The following is a 10,240-nucleotide window of genomic DNA, read 5'->3' on the forward strand; positions in this document are numbered from 1 at the left end:
CTCACATATATAGTGTCAGTAGATTTTTGACAAAACTGCCAATGGAAAAAGGATATTGTTTTCCAAAACATGTCCTGGAATATCTGGATATCCATATGAAAAAAAACAATCTCAATCCTTACTTGACACCATAACACAAAAACTAAAAATGTAATCATAGACCAAAACATAAAAGCTGAGCAATAAAACTTATAAAATAAAATAGGAAAAGATTTTGGCTTTGAGGGTAAACAATTACATTTTTAGACAGAACACAAAACAAAACAAAAAAATAAAAATTTGGTAAGTGACTATGATTAAAATGTAAAATATCTGCTCTTCAGAAGATATTTAGAAAATGAAAAGCTAAACCACATACTTGGAAAAAATAATTGCAATGCATCTACCTGACTAAGGACTTGTATCCGGTATACATAAAGGATTTTAAAAAATTCAACATTAAGTCAATCCCATTTTTTAAATGGGAAAATATTTGAACAGATAGATCATAAAGGAAAATATACAAGTGGCCAATAAGAGCATAAAAAAGACCCTCAAAATCATTACTTAGCCAGAAATGCAAATTAAAACCGCAGTGATATACCACAACACACCGAATAGAAATGACTAAATGTGAAGAAACTGACACCAAGTGGTGGCCGGATGTGGAGCAACTGAAATTCTCACACATCGCTGGGAATGTACAATGGTACAAGTATTTTAAAAGTTTTTTGTCGGAAAAGAACACTGAGCTTTGTAGGACATCCTAGACTCCAGTCTTTTCTGGTGGCCAGGAGGGAAGGGATGTAAAGGATGGGGGTCGGGGAGGCAGCGCTTGCCTCTCATTTGTAAACACAGTCAGTTGGGACAATGAACTTTTGGTCAGTGCTTGACATGGGCAGGAGGGAAGATGGAGCAAGAATAAACCTGACGGACTTGGGAAAGACCAGTGGGGCTGCACTCTGTATTTCCTCGTGGCGATAGTGGGACCACAGCTGTTTGCTGCCTTCCCAGCCTTCCCTGTCCCCAGCAGAGCTCACTGTGTGATCCTGTGTGTCAGTCCTGGGCCAGAGAGGGCCCACCACGGCACTCCTTGCCCTTCCTGCCTTCTTTCTTTGCCATGTCTAGGTTACCTCACCCCCCATGTAACATGCCCTATCCCAGAAGTAATTTAAGACAGCCTGAGACCTAACAGAACCAGGGCTGGACAGAACCGACAATTGTTGAGCCGTGGAGGGATCTTCACATGCATGAGCTCATTGCCTTTGCTTCATTACCTACCTCCCTTTCAGTTACCCAGGCCAGAGCCCTGGGCACACCCCAGCACAGGAAGGGGACTCCTACATTTATGTGCAGGATTCTCACCAGTGATGACTCACCTGCCCCTAGAGTTCTGCATTATCTCATTTCAATTTCACAGCAACTGCATGTTTATTGTGCAGAAGTATTCCTACTGAACTAATGAAGAAACCGGCTCAGAGAGGTTGAGGATCCATCCAGAGTCTCCCAGTACTGACAGGTGGATCCTGTTCCACTACATTCCTCTACCGCCCTGTCGTGGTAGGGATGGGTTGCATAGTTCAGGGCAGTAAAGACCAGACAGGGCCAGCATACCTGACATGTGCTCCTCCCCTGCTCGATAATAACTGAGAGCCTGGGAAAAATTCCTTCTCTCTTCAGACCTTGTTTCCTTCACTATAAGGAGGATCAACAGCTTCTAGGGAAGGGGGTCCTGAGCTTTTCCTGTAATAGGCTAGTGAGCAGATATTTTAGGCTTTGTGGGCCATACACTCTTGGTGGCAACTACTCAACTCTGTGGTTGACTCCTGAAAACAACCATAAACAGTACTTACCTGAATGGGCATGACTGTGTCCCAATAAAATTTTACTTATGGGCACTGAAATTTGAATTTCACATAATTTTCACATGTCAAAACTACTGGTTTTTTAAAATTTTCTTTCAACTATTTAAACTCATCCAAATGTACATCAGGCGGCAGGTGTGATTTGGCCTCCTACCCTAGACTAGCGGTTTCTGCAAGGACAAAAGTTAATCAGGTGCACGCGTGCACCCGCGGGCAAAAGACACCACCCAAGCGCCGGGCTGCTTCCGGGCTCCTGAAACCCAGTCGGTGCGGTGTCCCGCTGTAGCTGACCCTGGACTGGCACCCAGTCCCCATCCTGAAGGGCGGCACCCACCCTGGTCCCGGTGCGCACTCACCCAGGGGCACCGCGCCCAGTAGGGCACAGATAACAAGCCTCATTTCCGCTGGGCGCGCGACACTGACACTGAGACCGCTTCCTACGCCTCGGGCGGCTGTACCCGCTGCCGAGGGGAGCGGATCCGCCGCGAAGCGTTCGCCCTGCCCGGCTGGTGGCTCTCACTAGACCCCCCGCCCTTACCCCGGCAGCCCGCCAGCAGCCCGAGCCCCCCGCAGGGAGGGAGGGCGGCAGGCTGCGACCCACTCCTCCGCGCACCCGCGGCTGCCCCTCTGCCCAGCGCCGAGAACTGCGAGACTGGACCTCGGCTCGCGGGCTAGGGGTCCGCATCCTCGCGGAAACAACCCCCTGGACTGACCGCCGCAGAGAGAGCAACCGAGGCCCAAGCCGGCAGTGTCCCGCCCGGGTCCCAGGTTAGTTACTACAACTTAAGTTCCCTGACCCCTGGGTCATCATCTAGCCAAGCAGCTCTTAAAGGTTTAAAAAACCCAAACTCTTCGGGAACAGAGGCAGTCCTCAGTGTGGCACTGTGGTCTCTTCCCCCAGAAAAGCATGTACACACATACACAACGTTTTGAATACAATTTTCAGGAACCTCAGACTCTTGCTCCAAAACCGTGTGGGTTGCGCATTCCAGGTGCCTCCCTGCAGCCCTGTCCCTCGCACCACAACAAGGTCCCCTGCAACCCTCTTCTGAAAGCGAAGGTCAGGGGACACGCTGAACCGGAGGGCTTCTACCCTGCAGCCCTCAGCACGGTCCTAAATCTGTGAGCTCTGCCTGAGGGTAGTCTTCCGAATTTAAATTAAGTTGAAAGAACATTTTCTTGAACTGTAATAAATGCACATAAAACTTCACACACCCTACTGGCACAAGAACAGAACCATAGACCAATGGAACAGACTAGAGAACCCTGATATAAACCTAACCATATATGGTCAATTAATATACGATAAAGGAGCCATGGACATACAAGGGGGAAATGACAGCCTCTTCAACAACTGGTGTTGGCAAAACTGGACAGCTTCATGCAAGAGAATGAAACTGGATTCTTGTTTAACCCCATACACAAAAGTAAACTCGAAATGGATCAAAGACCTGAATGTAAGTCATGGATCTATAAAACTCTGAGGAGACATCATAGGCAAAAATCTCCTGAATATAAGCATGAGCAACTTCTTCCTGAATGGATCTCCTCGAGCAAGGGAAACAAAAGCAAAAATGAACACATGGGACTACATCAAACTAAAAAGTTTCTGTATGGCAATGAACACCATCAACACAACAAAAAGGCATCCTACAGTATGGGAGAATATATTTGTAAATGACATATCTGACAAGGGGTTAACATCCAAAATATATAAAGAACTCACATGCCTCAACACCCAAAAAGCAAATGACCCAATTAAAAAGTGGGCAGAGGATATGAAGAGACAGTTATCCAAAGAAGAAATTCAGATGGCCAACAGACACATGAAAAGATGCTCCACATCACTAATCATCAGGGAAATGCAAATTAAAACCACAATGAGATATCACCTCACACCAGTAAGGATGGCCAGCATCGAAAAGACTAAGAACAACAAATGCTGGCGAGGATGCGGAGAAAGGGGAACCCTCCTACACAGCTGTTGGGAATGTAAGCTAGTTCAACCATTGTGGAAAGCAATATGGAGGTTCCTCCTAAAACTAAAAATAGAAATACCATTTGACCCCAGAATCCCACTCCTTGGGATTTACCCAAAGAATACAACTTCTCACACTCAAAAAAGACATATGCACCTGTATGTTTATCTCAGCACTATTTACAATAGCGAAGATATGGAAGCAACATAAGTGTCCATCAGTAGATGAACAGATAAAGAAGAGGTGGTACATATACACAATGGAATACTATTCAGCCATAAGAAAGAAACAAATTCTACCATTTGCAACAACATGGACGGAGTTGGAGGGTATTATGCTCAGTGAAATAAGCCAGGCGGAGAAAGACAAGTGCCAAATGATTTCCCTCATTTGTGGAGTATTAACAATGATGCAAAACTGAAGGAACAAAATAGCAGCAGACTCCAAGAAGGGACTAGTGGTTACCAAAGGGGAGGGGTGTGGGAAGGTGGGTCATGAGGGAGGGATATGGAGATTGTGGGGTATTATGTTTAGTACACATGGTGTTGGGGGGTTACAGGGAAGACAGTGTAACACAGAGAAGGCAGTGAATCTGTGCATCTTACTACACTGATGGACAGTGACTGCATTGGGGTGTGGGTGGGGACTTGATAATATGGGTAAATCTAGTAGCCACATTGTTTTTTCATGTGAAGCCTTCATAAGAGTGTATATCAATAATACCTTAATAAAAAAATTTTTTTTTAATTTCACACAACCTAAGTATACAACTGGATGAATCATCACCGACCGAACACATCGCCCCACACTGGGAAACATAACATGAACAGAGCCCGGAGGCACCCCTGTTGGCCACTTCTAGTTACTCACTGAGTCCCCCACCAATATACCAATTATCTTGATTTCCAACAACATAAACTAGTTCTGCTGGTTTCTGAACTTTATGGAGATGGGATCATACACTATGTATAATTTTGTGTCTCACTTCTTTCACTCAAGATTGTATTTGTAAGATTATCTGTGCTGTGTATATTTGTCCTTCAAGTGTTATGGATGTTGGGTATTATCCCAGTCTGTATATGCAGCACATTTTATCTTTCCTGTTGATGTCAGTAAGTTCTACTTTGGGCCCTTTATAAATAGTGAGTGCCACTATGAACATTCCAGGACATGCCTTTTATTGCATACAGGTATGCATTTCTGCAGGGTATTTCCCCAGAAGAGTAATTGCTCTGTCACAAACTATCAGAATGTCCAACTTTAACAGACACTGCTAAACAGTTCTTCAAAGTGGTTGAACCAATTTACACTCCCACATTAAAAGTGTGATGTTTGGTTCCTCCATATTTTTGCTGTTTTGGTGGGAGTGTTGGAGGTTTTGCATTGCAGTTTTGAGTTTCTCTCATGACTAATGATGTTGAGTATCTTTTTATGTGCTTATTGGCTATTTAGATGCCCTGGCATGTAAAGTATTGCTTCGAGTCTTTTGCCCTGAATATGTTTTAAACAGAGTTTCTATAGAATTAAGTTTGAGGACTGACAATATGATAATTCAAACTATAAACCAACTCCTCTGATACAGCTTTCTCAGAACTGGACCTTAAGACCATAGGAATGTGTTATATTTAAACAGTCTATCTTACAACTTTTAACCCACCATAGCCCTTTATTCTGCACCCTTTTCTTGTACACAAAGGGTGAGTCACTGTTAGGTAAATATTGTGGTTCATTTCAGCCCCTACCAAGACTGTGAAAAGTTCTTCCCTCTGGCAGAGACTAATCCTGCCCTCCACTGAGGCCAGAGATAGTTGTGAGGGAGTCAGAAGATATTGCAATTACAGAATGCACAAGGTCAAGAGCATGAGACTGCAATGCACAAACCTGGGCTCTCCTCCCTTTACATACACACACACCCCTCAGAGTAAACAGCTTTTCCTTTTCCTTCTACATCTTAGAGACATCACCATCCTTGGACAACCCAGTGGGAGATGGCCCCCTTTCTCTTCCTCTTCACACCACCTCTAGCCAACAGAGTTAACTTTTCAATTCAGGAAATGTACGCTGTCCCTCTATGTGCCAGATGCCTAGGGACAGGATGGCATGAGGAGGGGACCTCTTACATCTGGTCAGCATCTAAGGTGACCCTCTGAGCTTTAGAGTGAGACCAGCCCCAGCCCACTAAGAAAGGCATGGGAGCCTTGGTTACACTGGGTTGGTGCTGTGTAGAGTGGTTCTCAAGTCCTTGTTGACCACAGGCCATCTGCTCATGAGCTGGAAGTAGCTAACATATTTCTAGTCAGACATTAAAGCAGCGTCTGGGCCAGCAATCCCTGCTGACCATCATCCCAAAGGAAAGGATGAGTAAGTCTGCTCTTTGGTGAGACACTCATCAGGACGCCCCTGGCATGGGATTTGCCCCAGAGAGGCCTGCTGTGATGGTGACACTCTGCTGAATGATGTCTGCTGTGCCCACCCTGTGTCAAGGACCTTAGAGGGCAGAGATTCCAAGTTGGGTGTCTCATCTACTTATACTTTGCCTTCCACTCAAGGAATATGAGAATTGCAGTCCCTTCCTCTTTTTAATCTAAAGGAAAAGGTATTTATGTAGTTTAATGCAAATCTTCTTTCGAATTTAATCATACATATAGGAAGTGTGCAGACTATGGATTGTTACAACATGAGCACACCCATGTAACCAATACTTGGATAAAGAGAAAATTACCAGTACCCCACTAGTCCCCTCTTCTGCCTTATAGTCACCAGCAATCAATGGGAATCACTATTCTGATTTTGAACACAATAGATGAGTTTTACCTGTTGTATTTTATATAAGTGGAATCATAAAATAAACAGTTTTCTGTCTTGCATTTTTGTCTTAGTATAATATTTGTAAGAGTCAGCCATCCTCTTTCATATATTGTAATTTGCTGATTCTCATTACTGTGTGGTATCCCAGTGGTGAATATGTCAGTGACTATTGATGGATACTTGTTCTTTGCTTTTTTGTTTTAATGAAGTAGTACTGCTGTGAACATTCTTGCATATCTGTTGAACTTGTATAAGCATTTCTGTTGGTATATAAACAGTGTACATTTGCTGCATCACAAGAAATGCTTATGCTCAGCTTTAATATCTGCTACCAGTTTTTTAAAGTAGTTGTACAAATTCCACTCTCCTCCTACTTCCAATAGTGCATAGAAGTTCCAGTTGTACCAGTCTTGCTGACTTTTGGTTTGGGCTTACTTTTAAATTGTAATTATACTGTAGCATGCAATGAAGTTCATTGTACTTTTTACTATTAATTTATCTCATGACTAATAAAGTTGGACATTCTTTCATATGTTTACTGGCAACTTAGATATCTTCTTTGGTGATATGCCTATTTTTTGTTGGATTGTTTGCTTATTTTTTATTTGGCTGTAGTTCTCATATTCTAGATGAGAACCTCTTTGACATATATATTTCAAGTATCTTCTACCATTTTGTGGCTTGTCTTTCACTCTGTTGGTAGGGTCTTTTGATAAACAGAAACTTAAAATATTTCTGAACCTAATTTCAATATTTTCCTTTATGCTTAGCACTTTCTGTATACTGTTTAAGAAGTCTTTGCCTTTTCCAAATTCATGAAAATATTCCCATATGTTTCTTTCTAAAAGTTTTATTTTTCACATCAAGACCTAGAATCCACCTGGAATGATTATTTTTTTAGACATAGACAGGTTCATATTCTATTTATGTGAAAGGAAAATTGGTTAAAATAAGAGAATGACTTTTCTTAAGGTGACATTTTTTTTGTCTCAAATATTCATTCATTAGATCTGGAATTTTACAAATGACTTATAAACCCTCTAATTTGTGTTATATAACTACAGTTATAAACTGAATGACTTGATGAGTTGACATAATGTCATAAAAGACGACACTAAGCCACACAGCCTAGAATTTTTTGAAACTGATGTTTGTGAAATAGGCGCCTGTATTCATTTTTTCTTCCTATGTGTATGTCCAGTTAACCCAGGACCATTTACTAGAAAGATAATTCTTTCCTCATTGCACTTTAAAATTTGTCAAAAATCAGGTAACTCTATGTATGTTTCCAGACTCTTCTTCCTGTCCTACTGATCTATATATCAATCCTCTGCTAATTTCTCACTGTCTCAATTTCTATAGCTTTATAATAAGTCTTGATGTCTCATAGTGTAAGTCCTCCAGTGTGTTCTTCAAAATGGACTTGAATTTGTCTGTTGTTGTTTTGCCTTTTGCAGTTCCATATAAATTTTATATTTGTTATGTCAGTTTCCAGAACAAATACCTGCAGAGATTTGATTGGAACCATGCAGAAATACAGATCAATTTGGAGGGATGACATCTTGACAATATTAAGCCTTGCAATTCATGAATATGGTATATTCCTCCAATTATTTAGGTCTTCTCTTGATAATATTTTGTAGTATTCATTTAGAGGTCTTGCATATTCTTACTAATGTTTCCAAGGTATCAGTTGTTTTTTGGTGTTATTATACATGGTATCATGATTTTAATTCATTTCCCATTTGTTTGTTGCTGATATATGACATAACAATTGGTTTTGTATGTTGGCCTTGAATCCAGTGACCACAGTAAATTATCTTAATTACAGAAGTTTATTTTGGATTTTCTGTGTACATCTGGTGTCTTTTGTGAAAATGTACATTTTGTTTCTAATTTTCCAATCTTTGTTATTTTCTTTCTTTTACTTGATTTACTGCACTGACTAGAACTTCCAGTACATCACTGCATAGAAGTGGTGATGGAGGAGAAAAGTTTCAATATTCCCCTATGGGGTAAAATGTTCTCTGGTGTATGTGTTTTGTTTTAGGTATTATTTAGCAGATTAAAGAAGCTCCCTTCCTGCATTGCTTTTCTTTTTTTTAATCATGAATAGGTGTTGAATTTTTATTAAGTATTTTTTCTGCATCCATCAAAATAATCATATAATTTCTTCCCCTTTTTTATGTTAATGTGGTAGACTATTCTCATTGATTTTTAAATGTTAAACAACTATTGCATTACTGGAATGAACCCCACTCAGTTGTAATGTATAATGCTTTTTGTATAGTGCTGAAGTTGAATTTCTAATATCTTGCTTGGGGATTTTTGCTTCTGTCTCAACCTTTTTCATGAGAGGAATCACCCTCATAGGTTTGGTTTTAAGGTAATGGTGATTCCTAAAATGAAACACTGTCTCTTTTCTTACTCTTTGGAAAATTTGTAAGAATTGTGTTATTTTCTTCTTAAATGTTTCAAAGACTTTACCAGTGAAGCTACCTGTTTAGAGTTTTGTCAGTGGAAAGGTTGATTCCAGATTAAATTTCTTTAATAGCTAGAGAAATGTTCAGATATTCTGATTCTTAATGTTTCAGTATTGGTAAGTTTTGTTTTTCAAGAAATTTGTCCATTTCATCTAAATTTCAGCTTTACTGATATCAAGTTGTTCACAATATTATTTTTACATGTTTAATGTTTACCGGTTTATAATAAAGGATATTTTGAAGGATACAGATGAACAGTGTGAAAATTAAGAAAGGGAAACCTCACTGAAGTGCAGTGGGGTAGCCAGCAGAGGGGACAGTCATGCCCACCTGCCCACCACTCCTCTTCCATTGCAGACGCCGCTGAAAGTAAGAGACAGACACTTCCCAAGTCATAATGCTTTGGCCACTTTACTACTGAGCAGGAGGAAGAAAGGTTTCTGCTGCCCCTGCAACAACCCAGCCAATGAGAGACTGTCACAGCTCAGCCAATGAGAAGCTACGATATGTGGAACTACCAGTTTACTCCAGTGGACTTCTGCTTAGAACAGCCAGCCCAACTGGGCCCTTTCCTTTATAAAAGAGTGGCCCAGTCCTTTGTTATCCAGACTTGCCTCTGGCTTTGCTGTAGCTTGCATGTCCTGAAGTATAATTCTCTGCTATTTCCAAATAAACCCATTTTTTGCTGGTAAAATGACAGTTTTACTTTTAAGGTTAACGACATCCAGATGAATCCTGAGCATGAGAGCTTCTGTCCCTGAGGAACTGGGGTATACCACCCTCCCAACACGTGGGTAAATTCACCAGCCTGAAAGGTACACATCTTTAATGTGGGGACGACTCTTACTATAATTCTTTTTTCATTGCTGGTATTGGTAATTTGTATATTCTCCTTCTTACTGATTAGAACCACTAGGGTTTTATTCATTTTATTAATTTTCAAGAATAGCCAACTTTTGGCTTTATTGATTTTCTCTATTACATAGTCATTTGTTATTTCATTAATTTCTGCTCTCAACTTTCTTTGGGCTTTGTTCTTTTTCTAATTTTTATAAAAGCAAGTAAAGACCATTGGTTTTCAGCCTCTCTTCTATGCTAATATATGCACTGAGAGCTGTAAATTTTC

The sequence above is a fragment of the Manis javanica genome, chromosome 3, assembly GCF_040802235.1.
Source record: "Manis javanica isolate MJ-LG chromosome 3, MJ_LKY, whole genome shotgun sequence".
NCBI classification, from domain to species: domain Eukaryota; kingdom Metazoa; phylum Chordata; class Mammalia; order Pholidota; family Manidae; genus Manis; species Manis javanica.